Below are 18,553 nucleotides of genomic sequence, written 5' to 3'. Positions count from 1 at the left end.
ACTCAAGCCAATACAGGATAGGTGTACACTGATAGCTGCTGTCTCTGCCCTAAGTTTCCCTTAAAGTCATTTTCAATTGTTTATGAACAACCAGAGGTATTCAACATAAAATGACAGCTCTGTGAGTAAATTCACACCAATTCATTAATCATATCAGATATAAACTACAGCTACTTCTGTTGAAAAGCTCTCTATAAAGGCTATCAGACATTATAATTTAAAAACCATTTACAAATTAAAAAAAAAGAGGAAAGGATATAGGGTCCTCATAGATTGACAATACCAAATTTAACCAAAGATAAGCACTGCTGGAGAGGCAGAAAGATAGCTGTGAGTTTGATCTGAATTTATGACTCAGCTGAGTGTTTTGGACAACTCAGTTTAGAGACATGAAGAATCTCCAGAGTTTTTAGGCATGGTTTCTGACTTGCAAACTAATGGTTGACTAGCATCCTGGCTGTGTAAGCATGTCCTCAAGTAAGTGCAGTACTGTCCCAAGAAGTTTAAAGGATTGAAGTAAAAGATGCAAGTCTAGCTACTGGATTTGTAGCAGAAATGGTTCTTAGGAAGACAACTAAATCCTACACACCAAATTGTTTCCCACTTGTTTTTATCTGCTTAATGATGATTCTTGCTTCTTTCCTTGCTTCTCCCTTTCTTCCCCCCTGCCTCCCTTTCCTTATTTCAGTGTTTTCTTTTATCCTAAGAAAGAACTCAAAATACACTCTGATTAGTCTGATTCAATAATCACATAACTACCTGAAATGCAAGGAAGTTTTCTAAATAGAGAAGGATGGTTTTGTCTTATGTTCTATCCTGCATTCAGATATAACAATAGAAAATTAATAACAAAACATGAAAGGAAGGTAGTCAATAGCTAATATGTTTTGCTTTGTAAGATTATGAAGTTGATTAGCCTTTAAAATTTATTTTTACTACTGACATCCTGTAGCAATAGAAGATCAAATCTATTACACATAATTAACTATCATTTAGTATTGTCTCCACTGTTTGTAATTGAGCGGATCATTTCCTATTCATTGTTTGAGATGTTAGACATCCAGTAAGCCCTAAATCTGCATAGTAGTGTCAGTATGTAAATATAGTTACACCGTGAAGATAAGCTAAGCAGGCAGGGAACCAAACAATTCTGAGTTTCTTCAATATGTGGCTGAGTTTCCATTACACACAAGATCAAGCCACATAAATCGTGGACCTTGGTTTCCTCATCTGTGTTCTAGTAGTAACAAAGCCTGCCTTTCTGAAGTGTTATAATAGTCTTGGATGAAAGGCTTTAAGTACAATGTATTATCTGTTATAGCTGTGGCTTTGCTAAATCTTCACTAGTTAATAATGCAGTGTGAGTTGCTGAAAATTGAGAAAATTTGCTTGCAACTAACAAAGCCTCTCTGCTTCGGCAGCCTTACCTCGCCTCATCTCCTTTTCTGTTACTGTAATGGTAGCTGTGAATATGAATCCTTGTTGCATTAGAGGCAGTTATTTACCCCTTCTGAAAAAGCAACAGATTATACCTCAAAGTTAACTGAAGCTGGCATAATTTTTGTTTTCCCCTCTATGTTTTTATTTTTTAAAATTAGTTTGGGAAAACTCTTCCATTGAACCTAATTTCACAAGACCTCCAGACATGAAATTCAGTGGGAGAGAAATGCAAATAAAACAGGGAACCTGGTGGTGAATGGTGCCACATCCAGCTGGCAGCTGTCACTAGTGGTGTCCCTCAGGGGTCAGTGCTGGGCCCCATCCTCTTTAACATCTTCATAGATGATCTGGATGAGGGCATGGAGTCAGTCATCAGCAAGTTTGCAGATGACAACAAGCTGGGGGCAGATGTGACTGAGTTGGAGGGCAGAAGGGCTCTGCAGCAGGACCTTGACTGCCTGGACAGATGGGCAGAGTCCAATGGGATGGGGTTCAATAGGTCCAAGTGCAGAGTGCTGCACTTTGGCCACAACAACCCCATGCAGAGATACAGGTTGGGGTCGGAGTGGCTGGAGAGCAGCCAGACAGAGAGGGATCTGGGGGTGCTGATTGATACCCACCTGAACATGAGCCAGCAGTGTGGCCAGGTGGCCAAGAGAGCCAGTGGCATCCTGGCCTGCATCAGGAATGGTGTGGCCAGCAGGAGCAGGGAGGTCATTCTGCCCCTGTACTCTGCACTGGTTAGACCACACCTTGAGTGCTGTGTTCAGTTCTGGGCCCCCCAGTTTAGGAGGGACATTGAGATGCTTGAGCGTGTCCAGAGAAGGGCGACGAGGCTGGGGAGAGGCCTTGAGCACAGCCCTACAAGGAGAGGCTGAGGGAGCTGGGATTGGTTAGCCTGGAGAAGAGGAGGCTCAGGGGTGATCTTATTGCTATCTACAACTACCTGAGGGGTGGTTGTGGCCAGGAGGAGGTTGATCTCTTCTCTCAGGTGGCCAGCACCAGAACAAGAGTCATTGGACACTGGAATGGGCTGCCCGGGGAGGTGGTGGAGTCGCCATCCCTGGAGCTGTTCAAAGCAGGATTGGACGTGGCACTTGGTGCCATGGTCTGGCCTTGAGCTCTGTGGTAAAGGGTTGGACTTGATGATCTGTGAGGTCTCTTCCAACCCTGATGATACTGTGTGATACTGTGATACTGTGATAATCTAGGACCTCACATTGATGTTGCAGCATTTTAGTTATTTTAAAGATGGATTTCTACAGCAAAGTCAACCCAAAAGATAATCAAAATGGAAAATGGTGATGAGAAGACCAAATCACCAGAGTATACTCTATGTAGAGATATGCTAGTTGAAAGTTAGTATAATGTCAAAAACTATTTCTAATTATTTTTTCACTGCTGTAATACACAAAGAATCACAGAAGGAAGGTTGGAATAGACCTCCAGAGGCCTGTCTGGACCAACACCTTTGTTCAAGCAAGTCCACTAAAAGCCATTTTTTTGGACCCATGTCCAGATGGCTTTTGGATATGGTTAAGGATGGAGACTCTGTGTCCTCTCCTCTCTGGAGAGACTGTTTCTGTGCTCGGTTACCCACACAGTCAAAAAGGGCTTGATAACAAACAAAACCTTCTGTGCATTTCTAAATTCATAGGTTTGGTATATCCCAGCAGCTTCCAACTGAATGTGAAAATCTCTCTGTCTTGATTTTGTTTAAATGTAAAGATCCTCTATGAAAACTGGTGTCTCATTTCTTTGCAGCTACTAGCACCTTGGGTACTGATTTGATTACATAATGGGAAATAGATAATCCATTCTTTTACTGGCAACAGTTTTCATATTGCAGCATCTTCATTTATGTAAAACTTCCAGTAGTGATGCAGCTGGCAGCAGTCCCTTACCCCTCAAACTGCAGCCAGCTGAAATCTTCTCCCTTGTTTGCAAGAGAAAGTTTGGTCTTGCCTGCTTGTGATGGTTTGGGTGTTACCTGCTGTTGTGGAGGGCCTGTAGGCCCCAAAATAGGCTTGTTTATGCCTTGCCTGTTGCCTGAACATGTTTTTCTGCCTAATCCAGAGGTATACACATAATGAGCACAAAGGGGCACAACAGACCTGGTGCCACAAAGTCTGGCCTGCCTAGGGTCTATGTTGTATAAGGTGTTTGTAAACATGTTGTGTAAGCCCCCACACCCAGCTGGTGCTTCCCTGGTGTAAGCCCATGTGATCCCCATATTTGGGAAAGTCCAGGCAAGTAGCTTTTGTCTATTATGGTAAGGTTTGGCTGACTGCCAACCTGATTGGTCATTCTAGTGGCCAAAGAGCCACGAATCTCAGCCCACCTTCAATAAATAGGGGTACACAGGTAAACAATGTGCTCGGATGCCCCTGCTCACGCTACCTTGCTAACTCAGACTCCCCTGCCTGCGTACTTCCTTACAGAGCTCACTTGAGCCTGCCTATATATATGTGGAGCTCAGAGTCTCCCAGCAGCTGTGCACACCTTGCATGCTCGCTGCCTTATTAGTGCCACTGCCACTGAGTTAACCAGGAGCAGACTCTGAATTGTCTGCATGCGATCGGCCTGTCTGGCCAGCGTTACATTATGCTGAGACTGCAACGCATCCTACTCCTGCACCTGAGGTCCTGCCTAAGAATCCCTGGACAGAGCATCCAAAAGAAACCAGGAGGCAAGGGCAGAGATTGCATCCTTTGCCAGGAGAATAAGGTCAGAGACCATCATTTCCCCAGGAGCTGGGAAGATTCATCCTTTCCCCTGAAGCCAGGAGGATTCCAGCCTCAAAGTCCACGGGCAAAGCTCCCCTGAAGTTTGGACACTAGTAATAGGCCGTGACATAGCCCCGGAGGGTGATTATTGATTAATAAGAGTTGTGAGTAAATGTTTTGATGCCTCTGTAATATCTATTGTCTCTGCCATAGAGCAGGAATCGGTTTCCAGCCCAGTCTGCTGGACGAATAGTACATAGACCCCAAGCGGCATTAAGCTGTGGGGAAAATCCTCTCTTTGTTTATAGTTTGAATGTTTGCTAGTTATTAACAAGCTACTGTAGATATTTATCCTAGAATGTTTTCATAACCATGTAGAATCCTTTTAATACTAGTATACAGTGGTTGGGGGTGGCAAGAGTTCAGAATATTGAGTTTAATAAATATCTATTTTCCTAGAATATTATCTCACACCAATCAATTTCTCCCCTCCGCCACAATCAGCACAGGTGGCAGAATACCCCTCCACGACACCCCCTCCCCTCCTCACTTTGTAAATCACCCAGACTAGACTCAGTCAGCTCTGGACATTGAATGAAGCTTATATTTACAGCTTAGCACAATAGACACTGAATCACAGAATCACAGAATTAATCAGGTTGGAAAAGACCTTCAAGATCATCGAGTCCAACCCATCACCTAACACCTTCTAATTAAATAAACCATGGCACAAAGTGCCTCATCCAGTCTCTTTTTAAACACCTCCACCACCTCCACTTGCTGCCAGCCAGCAGATATTTACAGTATATACAGTTATATTACAGAAATATACAAGGTAAAAGGCAATACAGAAACACAACAGCCCTCCCAGAAACCTGAATCCCCAGGAGGGGCTCCCAACCACCCTTTCACCTTCTCCCACTCCTCTCTACCTTACCCCAGATGTTGCCTTGTGCCCAAGGAAGAATGGAGGGTCAGCCAGGGGGGTTAGGAAGCAGGTGGATTAATCAGGTCAGGTTAGAGAAATGCAGTTCAAAGCCCAGATAGAGAGAGGCTACCTTATCTATGTTTGGATTCTTGCTCTTATACATCTCAGGAAGCCTATGAGTGAAGTAGACATCACCATTGTTTCCTTTTCACAGCCTGTAATGTAGTTCTTCTCACCAAAACATTCTAGCTGGCTTCAAACTAGCACACTACTTATATATTTTCTCTTGGCCAATGTGAGATCAATAAAATATTCATTTAAAAGTTTTTTTGCAGATTTGTAGATAGGTAGAGACTTAAAGTGGCACACAACCCTGAATAAGGCAGGTGACTCAGAGCAGCTGGTCATAGTCAGGTGAGAAAGTACTTGGGTTATTTCTCCATGCAAATCAACAAAAAACAGCCTTCAAATATTCAGATGTGGCTTTCCCCTTGGTCTCTTAACACCTTGTTATGGCTTTCATGTTGCCCCAGCACTTCAGAGAAGTAAACCCATAAGGATGCATCCTGAAAGTGCAATACCAGAGGGGAAAAAGCCTCTTCTCTAGGCCATGAGGCAATTTTCTTCTACTCTGAAACATGAGGTGTGATTACCTTTGCTCTGCTTCAGTGCTCTAAATTAGGCAAGTATCTTATGAAAGTGAGGCATCCTTTATCTTTTCTAGAGTCTTAAAAGCAGGGCACTGTGCGAAGAGTTAGGTACACAACTGGCATTAACATTAATGAGAGGTTTCGCTGCACCTTCATTGCAGCAGGGTAGAAAAAGATTCTGGAAATTATTTATTTCAACTTTTTTACCTGAAGTATGGTTCTGCATTGTTTGGCTAAGGAAAGCTCTGTGAATCAATCACAAATATTTGAAGGCAGCGCAAAAAGTAAGGCTGGCAAAAGACTACATGACACCAATACATCAAGAGAAAGGAGTGGAAAGTGGGTACAGAGACCTTTACAGCCTGTGCTTCCACTGACAATTCTCCTGTTCTCACATTCTCAAAATAATAGATAGCAAAATACTTTGAAATCTCTTCTTCCTCCCTTCCCCCACCCCAGAAGTACCTTCATAACCTGTCTTTTTTAAACAGCTGGCCAGCTTCAACTGAAGCTTTCCTGTAAGCCTTAAAAAAAAGAGGTTGGCACAAGAATGTGAAAGATTTAAACCTGAGATGCTTTCATGCCTTGAAACGTTTCAGATGTACTGAAAAATTGATTGCAATACTAAAAAAAAAAAAGAGAGAGATTAAAATAAAAATCAATATTTCAAAATATTTTAAATAAGTTTGTTTTCTCTGCAAAACCTGCTGAGACTTAAAACTTTTTTCTTGCATTGGAGTTTCTTGTTTGTGTAATTTCAAGAGAAGTCCCATTCTCACTTCAAATATGTTGACTAAACATTTATTACTATTTTGTAACAGAACTAAGGCAGGTAGCAAGTAGAATCAAAACAGCCACAATCATTTTGCTCTGCTTTTCTTTATATTTAAATACTACTTCTAATAAATAATAATAATTTAAATACTAATTGATCACAAAGGACATATCAAAGTGTCTTACACAACAGCTCCTCTTTAAAGCATAGCCCAGCTCTGGCTACGCTTTAAAGAATAAGCTCAGTGATGTGATACCAAGATTTTGGACATTCTCTCTCTTCTTTAATTTGCATTTTCTAATTTTTCCTATTTTTACATAAAGTGTGGAGCATAAATCATTCTTTTCAGGGTACTGTTTCTGTCTAGGAAGCTACACTTCCTATTTTAAATTATTTTTTCCTACATACTATGTACCCTTAGTTACCACTTTGAGATGCTACCTGCCTTCTCCTGAGACTTCAAAAGGGAAATAAATTAGCGAAGAGGGCTCCTCAAAGGGGATGGTTAATAACCACAGCAGACAGGAATTTGAATAATCAAGATTTTTGGTGGCTTCAGTTCAGACTTTGATAGTGCTGTTGGAGTGGTTTTGGCATGTTTTCCTTTTGCTCTGTGTCTTTAATTGTGAAGAAGGAAGTGTGGCAGGGACAGGCTTTTGAGGTGCAGTACTAAAAATGGTAGCCACTAACTTAAGAGATCAGAGGCTTGAGGAAAGGACTGCTGACATTCTACCAGTTTGATTTTAATACCTGCCACATCTGTGGCATCACCAAACAGCCTATGATTTAGCTAAAACATCATAAAGATATTCAGTGTCATAAAAGTAACATTTTATTTAACCTTCCTGTAACAACTTTAAGAAGAGTAATCTGTTAGAGTAGGCTGCATGTCTGGCACATGATAATGGATGAGAATGAGTAATCAAATATTAAATATGTATTTGTAGCAATATTGTCTCAAAGTTTTTGCAAATATTGCTAAGAAGTGTGTGGTAGGAAGAAATGAAAGAACTAGAGCAAGCAAAATAAAATGTCATTGCCCTTAACTGGGAGTTGAAAGAATAGTTTTCAAGTGTATCCACGGGGGTTTTATTTGCTGCTCCATGTGAGCGTAGTCTGATCCCATGATAGCTTTCCCCCATCTCCTGCCACAAGTAATGGAGATAAATGATTTATCTCCACTAAGAAAAACATTCTGAGCTGGTTCCTGGACTCCTTTAAATTTCTTCCTTCATGACTCCAATTATGGACCTTAGTCCAACATCCAGCATACTTTGTGTCTGAGAGCACCCAGGCAAAGGCACACAGCATATGTCCCTGCTTTAAAAGGGCAGGCTGTGGCATCAGGGCTTGGGAGTCTCATTGCCAGCCGTTCCCACCCGAGCTGCCTCAGAAAGAGAAGAAGCATTTCACAAGCCTTGCCAGGCCTCGCTGGGAGATGTGCCACGTCCTGCCTGCCTCATCTGGCGAGGTTCATGCTAATGGTATGGGAGCAAATGCAAGCAAAACCAAAGCCTCAGCACCTCAGATCTAAGGAAAATCTGATTCCACTACAATTAGAACACAGAAGTTTGAACAGTCATCTTACCGTATTTTGACGTATTGTATTTATCCCCTTTGGAGTTTTCTGTGTCTTTCGTGTGTATTTGATGTCTTTGTCTGAAAAGCAAGAAGGAGCAAAAGATACCTATGTAAGTACAGCAGTCCTAAGAAAATCAAGAACATCAGGAGAGGACTTTTTATCTCACTGAAATCCACACCGCTCTGTCAGATTTCTGTGTTACTGGCAGCTTTCCTAAGCTTCCTCCTGGCCTCTGCATTGCCTAGATATTTCTCAGTGCTGTTTACTGCAGTTAACTCAGACAGTCCCTCTCCAGCCTCATCCCTATGTCTCCTAGATCAGAGTTTCTCCATGAATCTTTGAGAGGAAAGCTCCTGTTACTTAAGAAGGTACACACCAATGCAGTCTGACCTGGGTATACCTGGTCACGAGTGAGCACATGCTGACAAGCAAGGCTCAGTTATGCTGGCAGCTAGGGTGGCCGTTGAAGGTTGCAGTTACCAATTTGCCCTCCTTTTATATGTCAGAGGAAGGAATCACAAGTCAAAGAATAGCAAAATATATCTACTGTTGTGCTTTGATAGAAATCACAATGAGAACTGTATGACTTCTGAGATACTTATTTTTATTGCCTTAACCACAATTTTCTTGTCCCAAATAGAAGGAGACAAAGTCCTCATTTTGTTACTGACAGACATGCTGGTCACACGGACCTTTATTTTTTTGCAGTCACTGGGCACACTACACAGAGATCTATACAGCAAATGCCAAGCAGATGCAATGCCAGACACGTGCAATAAATGCCTTTTTGTGTTTTAAACATCTTTCTGAAAGTGCCTTATCTTTGCTCACATAGAGCCAAGGCACCATGCCCCCATCAGGCCAGCTCCATGCTAATACTACCATGCACACAACATACACAGAATCACAGAAACATCCAGGTTGGAAAAGACCCTCTGGATCACCAAGTCCAACCTATAACCCTACTCTACAAGACTGCCTTAAACCTTAAGCACCACATCCAAACGACCCTTAAACACATCCACTGTTGCTAAGCACTGGCCCACTCCTCCCTGAAGCAACCACCCACAGCCAACTGTGCTTAAAATAATAATCACTGGGTCATTCAGGCAATGAGTTTAGGAGAGATCACCATCAGTTTCCATACACCTTCCTTTCTCTTACAAGGAACTTTTGTTAAACAGGTCATAGCACAGGCACCAGCTGCACTCCCTCCTCTCACCTTTCCAAGCATATTTTGGCCTGAGTTGTCTTAAAGACATACAAAAATCATCCTTTGAAAACTTGCCAGTCTGCTGTTGTGCTGAACTTTGGCAATCACGTAAGAGTATGTTGGTGTTTACTGTCCTCCTAAGCTAGCAGCTGGTCTTGCAATATAAACCATCTCAGCTGATGAGACAATCTGCAGGTTGTGACTGACAACACATGCAAGGTGATGGAGAGTGAATGTGCTCACCAGATGTGTCAAGTAAGAGTTTCCAGGAGAGAGAGTGAATTTTCATTGGCATCTCAGAAGGTGTTGGTGAGACCCCATCGGGAATAAGGAACACACCTTTTGGCCATCAAAGTCTGCAAAGATGAACTAAAGTACAAGCAAAGAAGGACCGCTAGGAAGATGAGGGAAATGAAGAGCACATCGTATGAACAGAGGCTAAGATCTTAATTCTTTTTGCATTGCAAAATAATTCTGTGAAGGTGATGACTCCTTTCTCCCTACATCTGAGGATAAACACTAGGAGGGAGAAGAGCTCATTAGGTAAATGATAAAACTGGTACAGTGAAAGGTTGCTATAATCTGAATAATTTGGGGCTGAAAATGAGAAAAGATTATTAACTCTCAGAGCAGTGAGACACTGGATGTGTTTTTGAAACAGATCGTGGAAAATGACTGCTTACTCTTCCTAAGAAGCCAGTTCAGTGAGTCTGGGTATCCTTAGCCTTTGTCCCTTTGCTACTTACATACTTCATAGCAATGATGCCAGAACTAAGATTTAAAAAAAAAAAAAAAAAAGTAAAGGTAAAATCACTGCGTTTTTGTATATGTAAATATGCCTCAGGCTCCATTCTGAGGTTCATAAAACAAAGGCAAAATCGCTTCATGATTTTCAAAAGGACAAGGAGAAATAAGATCGCCTGTCTGTACCACACCTTCATCTAGTTACTTTTGTATGGTGATCAATAATGTGTTACCTGGGGTGCAGGCAGCACAAATGTAAGCCACTCTTCCTGGGGATAACTGGATTTCTCAATGACATAAAAACATATATAACCTGAAATGTGACGTTTTGTGTGTGCTTGAAAAAAGAACCAGCTTATTATGGCTATAAAAGGCTGGTTTGTGTGACTGTCACTGCTGAAGATCTAATAAAGTCAGAGGATGATGTGGTGGTGGTTACTGCTCAAGCTGGTGCTCTGGTTTCTTTCCTAGGTTCTGCATAGACTCAATATGCATGCAAAGCTGCTGTCTATGTATGTTCATCTTCATGTCTGTAGAATGGATTTGTATTTATTAAGCTCGTGTTGTGTTTCAATAGAAAGCTGTCAGTGGCTGTGAAGGAATTTGCACTACAGCAGTGCAATGTAATGCTGTGCTTACACTAAAAGAGATGCATGCACTTGTGATAATGGGGAAGTAGCCCTAAAAGGGGCAGGTGTTCATTTTAATTAGAAGAAAACTAAAAGGACAATAGTGAATCCATCCACTTTTTAAATTGACTATTAACTTGCTAATTTAACTAAGACTAGAATTTGCCCCAGTGTCAGAATCCAGAATATTAATAAATAATGACATAAATAGCAGCCACAGAATTAAGCAATTAATGAGTTCTTTTTACCACATGAAAGGCCCTGATACAGACCCTCTAACTCTTGCTAATGAGAAAACCAGACAGTTTCTCCCACAGGCAGTCTGTCAGCTTTCTTGAGGCATTTCATGAATTTTGGTCAGAGTGCCCATGATTCACAGTAGGTGCACAGGGTGGCAGATACCCTCCACAGAGCAGAAGGATGCCTAGAGCCAGGCTGAGGTTGGCCAGCAGTCCAAAGCTTTGCTTCATGGTTTATCAAACTTAGGTAAAAAGGGCAATCTCACAGTGTGTTTAGAAACAGAATTATGTGGTCCTTTAAGTAATTTCGTATGATCTCTTCTTTCTTTTTCATGTTAATCCACTTATGAGAAGAGGCATGAGCAGAAGAAAGCCAATTATTTGACAATCTAAAAGGTGTGTGTGTGGGGGGAGTTAAAGCAGTTGCTAAACAATAATGAAACTAGTGCTGAACGGTATTCAGTTGGTTGTTACAACATGCAGCAATATCAACAGGAAAGTACATTTATTTTTCTGTGTCTATGACAGCTCTCTGCTTGATTAATAATTGCAAGATAATATTTTTGTATATTTCTGATGCAAATACAGTATTATTTTCAGAATTATTTTTATCTTTAATTGGAGTTTTGTTTTGAAAATCAACGCTTTATGCTGTACTACATCTCTGTAAGTGATCTTACTAGAGATTTGACTGTTTTTTTCTGTCACTTTACCATGCAAATCTACATTTAACATGTTATATAGTGGTAGATGCCTTTAAAGCATAGCACAGACCCCACTAGGATGTTTCTACATACTATAGAGCAGCTCAGAGATAGTTGGGAAGCCATTCTGTAGCTGTAGTCACAAAGGCTGGAATGGTGCCAACATGACAGTGATCCTGAGCTCCATCAAGAGTGGAAATGTTATTTGTATTATGACACAAACGAGGTGGTGTCACATATGGCTTCTTCCAGTTTAACAGTGCTAGTTTAGGGAATAGTTTTGGTGAAACCAGTCAGGACCCCTTGCCTACATGTGGCAAATTATTCAGTTAATAGTACTGGCAGTGGTTTGAAATTCAAGAAGGTAAGATTTAGTTTGGATGTTAAGAACAAGCTCTTTACCGTGAGGGTGGTGGAACAGTGCAACAGGTTGCCCAGGGAGGAAGCTGAGGACCCATCCCTGGAGATATTCAAAGTCAGGCCCAACAAGGCTCTGAGCAACCTGATCTAGTGGAGGATGTTCTTGCTCAGTGCAGGGGAGTTGAAGCTTTGGAAGTCTCTCCCAACTCAAACCATTCTATGATTCTGTAATCGTTATCACTGTACCACCTTGTCTAATTTTAGCAGCTACCAACAGCAGCTATCATTTTCAAAAGCAAGTGTCTGATTCTTGTTGTTAGAGCTCCTAAGTTATTTAGATAAAAATTTACATATCATGTACAAAGTGCAAAAAAGTGTCCAGTCAGATTTATAGAAAGTTCAGCAGATGCTTAGATTCCACTGAAAATCATATGGGACCTGGTGTTTAACCTAGTTGCCATTAGACAACTGTTGTGTCTTTACACAGCTAGAAAGTCTTATAAAGTTGAGTTTAAACAGATTTGTAAAAGGATGAAGGAAAGGATAACAAAGTGGCACATCTCCCAAGGCTGGGAGAACTCACCTTGACCCCTCATAACTTATGTGTTCTGTTGTTAGCACCCTAAAACACAGTAGGGTCACCTGCATGATAGGCGCAACACCAGTAGCTTACCACACACAACGTAGTGACCGTTTGGCAATACGACTTGATGCTGTAAGGATCAAGTACAAACTGCTGCTCTGCATCGCTGTCTATCAACACAGTTTTGCACATTTCCCTTCCTACAGAGGATCATTTTCTCTACTTTTTAGTTAGACTTACTTGACCTGCTTCTGGTATCAGTTTTAAAACCATGTAGGGATTTGACTGAGTTATTGAGTTAGGACAATAGTGGCCAGAACCTAAATGAAGTGCAGCTACAATGGCAAGAACATCTAAGAAAAATGGCTTAGTCCATTGAAAAATGTAATTTCAGAAGAGGAGTGGAAGCCTCCATGACATAAGTAATTTCAAATTTCTCTGGCTAAACACTAAGCAACAGTCAGGCTCAATACTGTACTGATTGAATATGATAGTAAAATAAACTTTTCTTTCTCCCACACCAGCAAATCTGTGCTAAATGTCTGCACTGAGACATGTTTCTCTGTGCTGCTCTGAGAGAAGAAAGCTTAAAAATAGAGAGACAGAGTGAACAGAGAAGGATGGGTTTTGCTGATGGCTTGAAGTCTTTTCCACTCTCATCATGATTTTTTCACTTGTAGTCCTGCCCCTATTTCAACAAGAAAGAAATAAAAGATGAATGTAGCAGTGAGAATTTGTCTCATTCTCTACTTCCTTCCTTTCATCCTTGGATGATGTTCAGATGCCAGGCTGTGAGGGGGAAAAAAACCCTCTTCCAGTTGCCAATTTTTCCTGTGCTCCAGAGACAGCCAGGATGACAAGTTTCAGATCTACATCTGTATCTTTGTGTACTTTTGCCATTCCTTTTCTTCCAAGTAATTTACATGATTTTAGATACTGTATAAACCATACTATCAAGTTATTTAGAACATTCTATTAAATAATAACAACCAGAATTTTCTATAAATCACAGAAAAAAAGAATTGTGTTGGAAGAAAGAAAATGTCTCCACTTACCCTAGCAGACAAATATAAACTCAGAAGAGTGAATTATAGAACCACAGAAAAGGAGGTGGAAAAGACCTCTAAGATCATTGAGTCCAGCCATTGACCTGACATCATCATGGCCATTAAACCATGTCCTGCTCTGCCAGAAACTTTATTTTATGGCACTGGACAGATCACAGCCTCTCTCCATCTCTGCTCCCAGGCCCTAGGATAGGAATACTATGGACATTTTCCTTCTGGACTGCAGTGGACTGGGCTAAGGGAGACATCATGAGTAAAAACTGCACTCAAAATCATCAGGCAGTCAGAGAGTACCATAATGACAACAAGCACTAATTAAATAGCCAGTCCAGGCTGTAATGATCTCAGTTGTAAAGTCTATTAAGACACAGCTGAAAATATGACATGCACATCCTTTTCTTAGGCTAAGTGTAATACTCTCTTACACTAACAATATGGATGAGGTGGTTTGCTTTTATGTATAGCCGTATGTAATTGAACAACTTAAGTGAACAGCTGCCCTGCACCTGACAGCTCAATGTTTTTTCAATATACAATAAATGGTTCAAATTATTTTCTTTTGACACTTCTGCATCAACTCTGAGCAATAATGAAAAATCTGGAGGTCAAATTCTGCTTCAGCCAACACCTGGGACACTCTAGACAGTATTTTCAAAGAGAGTGACAGACCAGGCTGTCCACAAACACGCTGGGAAAATGCAGCTGCTTACATCCCTCACGTATCTTCTGTCCAAGAATCAACAGAGCAGGAGCTGTTCTGGGGCTGTGGTGTAGGCCAGGCATCAGTAACACACCTTCCCAGCTCACAGGTTGGATACAGTTGTGGTGTGCTGAACAGGTGGGAATGGCTTGCACAAGGTATTAACAGGCATAATACTGAGGTTACAGAAGCTCTGGTCATCACAGCAGAGCAAACAATTCCACAGGATAGTTAGCTTTCCTTGCTCCCACAGAAAGTCCTGGAAATGTGACCAAGTTCCCTACAGCCTCCTTAGGGACTTGCTGCCCAGCCCTGAGGGACTGCATCTCAATGGAGCACGCAAGCTGCAGGCTGTTCCTTTGAACTGCTCAAATTCAGGCTTGTGAGGTCCCCCCACATCACTGCTTGAAGACAGTGTGGGATTCTTCCTTCTTCCAAGAGGAGGCACAGGATGGGATGTGGTGGCAGTAAGGAGTACGAGAGAAACGTTATTAATTGAAGAAAGCAGTTGCATCCCTTTTTGGTCATGTTTTGAAAGCAAAAGGAAAGGGACAACCTTCTGATTGAAATTGTTTAAGAGAAAAAGAAAAACAATAAGAAAAGCAGACTATGTATACAAAAAATAAAACCTCTAAAATTTGCCTGAGCCTAAGTATGCTAACAAGTGCAGAGTTCTCCAAATATGGCCTCGATGTGAGTTGGAGGGGCATGAGCCAGGTCTCATGAGTAAACAAATTAAAAATACCAGAGGGAATGTTTTAATAGCTTCTTTTAATTCCCACTTCAAATATATTCCTTGCTTAATTTGCTCAAGTGAAGCCACGTCGATTTGGTAGTTGTTTTCGGTTTGTTTTACTGAATGTGCTGGGGCCTGATCCCAGGCTGTATTATGGTGAGAGTGCATCAGTGATACTCCCTCGGTGCCAGCAGGGTTCCAGCTAACCCACACACCAGCAGCAGCAAGCTAAGGAGCCAGAGCTGTTCTCTCCAACAGCCTGTTTTGCAAATAAAGCTTTTAACCACTGAAAAATTGCTGCATCTCCAAGTACTGCAAAAGCAGGAGATTTAAAGCTTTGCTGAAACTGTGCAAATCTCATCTGCTGAACTTTTCCAGAAGAGCATAGTAAGCTGCCAGCTGAAGGAGTTTGGAAAAAGCATGCTGACAAGATACTGAGCTGAGATATGAGAAGCCCAGATATGAGAAGCCCACATTCAGCTCCTGGCCTGGCTCTACTGCAGAACTGCAGCGATTTGGGACCTGTTTATAGCCTGCACAGTGCCTCAGTTTCTGCACTTGGACACTAGAGGTGGTGAGGCTGTGTGGAGTGATTAGAGATCTACTAATGGTAGTGAATGTTACCAGTGATGGCAAAACTTAGGAACTGATGCCTTCTAGAAACATCGCTGCGGTTGAATCAGCAGGTGGCTGCATGCAAGTCACTGAAGTTTGCAATTCCTCAGTGTAATGGTATGTCAATGGGACAAAATGCATTTTCCCCCACTGTGCAGAGGACTGCAAGGTTCCTTGGAAGCACTATTTATCAAACATGGTCATTTGTAGCCTCATAAAGCATTAGAGACTTGCCCAGGTACAGCTAAAATTCAAGGTACTGCTCTTTTTCCTAAGTGAATTTTAGGGACTGAAGAACTGTTACTTGTGAACAATAACACCACTAAGGACTTTTAAACCTAATACCTATTTTTTTTTTTTTGTGCTGAAACTGGTGGAACTAACTTTCATTTTCAGTTAAATGACTCCAGACAGCTATTGTTCCTATTTGGCTCTCTGCCAGCTGTCTAGTTGTACAGAGAGACTTTCGGCTAGTAAACTCAGTGCCATTTCTTTTAGGTTTCTGAAGAAAGATATGCAAAAAAGAAGAAAATTGGCCCAGTGCCATGAACAACTGCTCAAAACTCATAAATAATATCTTCTGCTGGGCCTATAATTTAAGGAAGGAGATTGGCTGTAGCAATATGTATTATATTTTTGTCTTCATCCTTTGCTTCTCAGACACATTTTTACCAGGTGGATAGACAGGTTTTTAATGTGAGCAGGACTCTGGCTGAGACCTAGGTTTTATCTCCAGAGCTGGATGAATGTGATCAATGTATCCTTTTCCTGCACTGATTTGTCTGCTGGCAAATCACCAAGCAATTCCCAGCTAAGAAAATGTCGCTGTAAGATGATATATAGGGTGAAATGGAGAGCAGTTCCTTTCTCAATATAGCTGCAGATGATGTAGTCAATGACAGCCATTTTAGGTGGAGAATAAAATTCAGCCATCTAGAAGTCAGGCTTCCATCTTGCCTCTATGGTCTGAAAAAAAAACAACTCTGTTCCACTGGAAAGATTTTACTTGCATGGCCAACCAAAGCTATTTTATATGTAGAATAAAGCTCAGTCTCATAGAAGGTAGAGCTTAGTTTTTTAGTTGCCCTCTGAAAGAGTTCTTACCTTGAGAACATTTTTGCTGGTGTGTTCATATTCAAGGAGCTTCAATGTTATAAAGACATAGATGAAAGAGTGCACTGAGTAAGCAAGGGCAATCTTAGCTCATTTAACAAATGGAATTTAGGTTCAGTGTTAGACCCTCCAACTTGTGCATGCCCTGACCTGCCAAGCATTCAGTACCTCAATAGGCTGTAGTGGGGAGAGCAAGGTGTACGTCAATGAGACTTGCTGAGCAAGCAGCATATTTAAGTCAGTGGAAAACGTGGTCCTTCACCTTCTGCCATCTACGTTCATGACTTCGTGTTTTGGTATTAGTGTATATTCCAATATTAAAGGGGGATTTTGAGGGTGGCAGTTGTGGCCCCAAGATTGCAGCAGGGCATCTGTCATGGAACTGAGATTAGGGGAAGATCGGGAGCAACATGCGAGGCCGATTTATAAAGGTTTAAAGTGATTTATTACTAAAAATACTAGAAATCCCCTTCCCCAAACTTCTGTATAGCTATCCCTCGGGAGTTCTTGGGTCGCGGTTGAGAATTAAAATGCAGAATGGCTACAACAAAGAGAGTCTGTGATTTTTTAAGAAAGTTCTGAGTCTTGAGAAATTATTCAGTCTTTAAATAAAAAGTGTATCAGTTACTCACTGTGCAAATGCAGTTCTGAAGAGTTTTTAAAGAAATCACCAATTGCGGTGTGCTGTTTGAGCTTCCGCAGGTCCGATCGAGTCGGGCGTCGGCTCGCGGAGCTAACGGGGGTCGGGCGCTGTCCCGCTTCATGCCGAGCTGGCTTGTGGCTTCTATTGCTGCTGTGTTTGTGCAGGCATGGTATCAATACCTGACGGGGTATTGTCTTCTCCCAGGCAACCAGCAATAGAACAAGGGGACACAGTCTCAAGCTGTGCCAGGGTAGGTATAGGCTGGATGTTAGGAAGAAGTTCTTCACAGAGAGAGTGATTGGCATTGGAATGGGCTGCCCAGGGAGGTGGTGGAGGCACCGTCCCTGGGGGTCTTCAAGAAAAGCCTGGATGAGGCACTTAGTGCCATGGTCTAGTTGATTGAATAGGGCTGGGTGCTAGGTTGGACTGGATGATCTTGGAGGTCTCTTCCAACCTGGTTGATTCTATGATTCTATGATTCAGAAGAAAAGCAGGGTTAAGATGGAGGTGCAGGATTTAAGAGTGAGGAGAAGGTGAGAGGTCCTCAATTAAGGTAAAATACAGCATTTTATAGTGTTGAAAAGAGGCGTGCTCAAGCGATTTTACGTTGATTTTACAGATTGGTACAAAGTTATAATCAGTTCATACAATTGGATAATTCTTACCATAAACAACCTACAGGATCACCCAGGAGTCAGCCCCCAACAGGTGGTCAGCAAATTATGGGAACCAAGGTCCCTCATTCAAAACAGAGCCAATGGTATGTCTCTGCCCCCCTGAAGGAGGAATCTTCTCAGGGGCCCTGTGTCTGCTGGAACAGCAGATAGGAATATTGGTTTGGGTTTTGCGATGATTTTGGCCTTCAATGTGAGTCACTGTCTTGTTCACAACAGGGGCCTGCTAAAGGGCTTTGGTCTCTTCCATGACAGCATCTAGGATCCCAGTTGGTCTAAATGACTTGTCTTCAACGTTCTTCTGCCTGAAGTCCTTTGAGAAAGACTCACCAGTTTGCTCTGAGTACAGAAAAATAAGTAGATCTGACTTTGTGGGGATTTTGTTCAACTCAGGACTAGCAAACACAGATGAATTTATTTTAAGAATAGGCA

Source organism: Pogoniulus pusillus, chromosome 15 (assembly GCF_015220805.1).
Source record: "Pogoniulus pusillus isolate bPogPus1 chromosome 15, bPogPus1.pri, whole genome shotgun sequence".
Lineage (NCBI taxonomy): Eukaryota > Metazoa > Chordata > Aves > Piciformes > Lybiidae > Pogoniulus > Pogoniulus pusillus.
The sequence above is the reverse complement of the archived record's forward strand: the minus strand, read 5'-3'. Positions refer to the sequence as shown.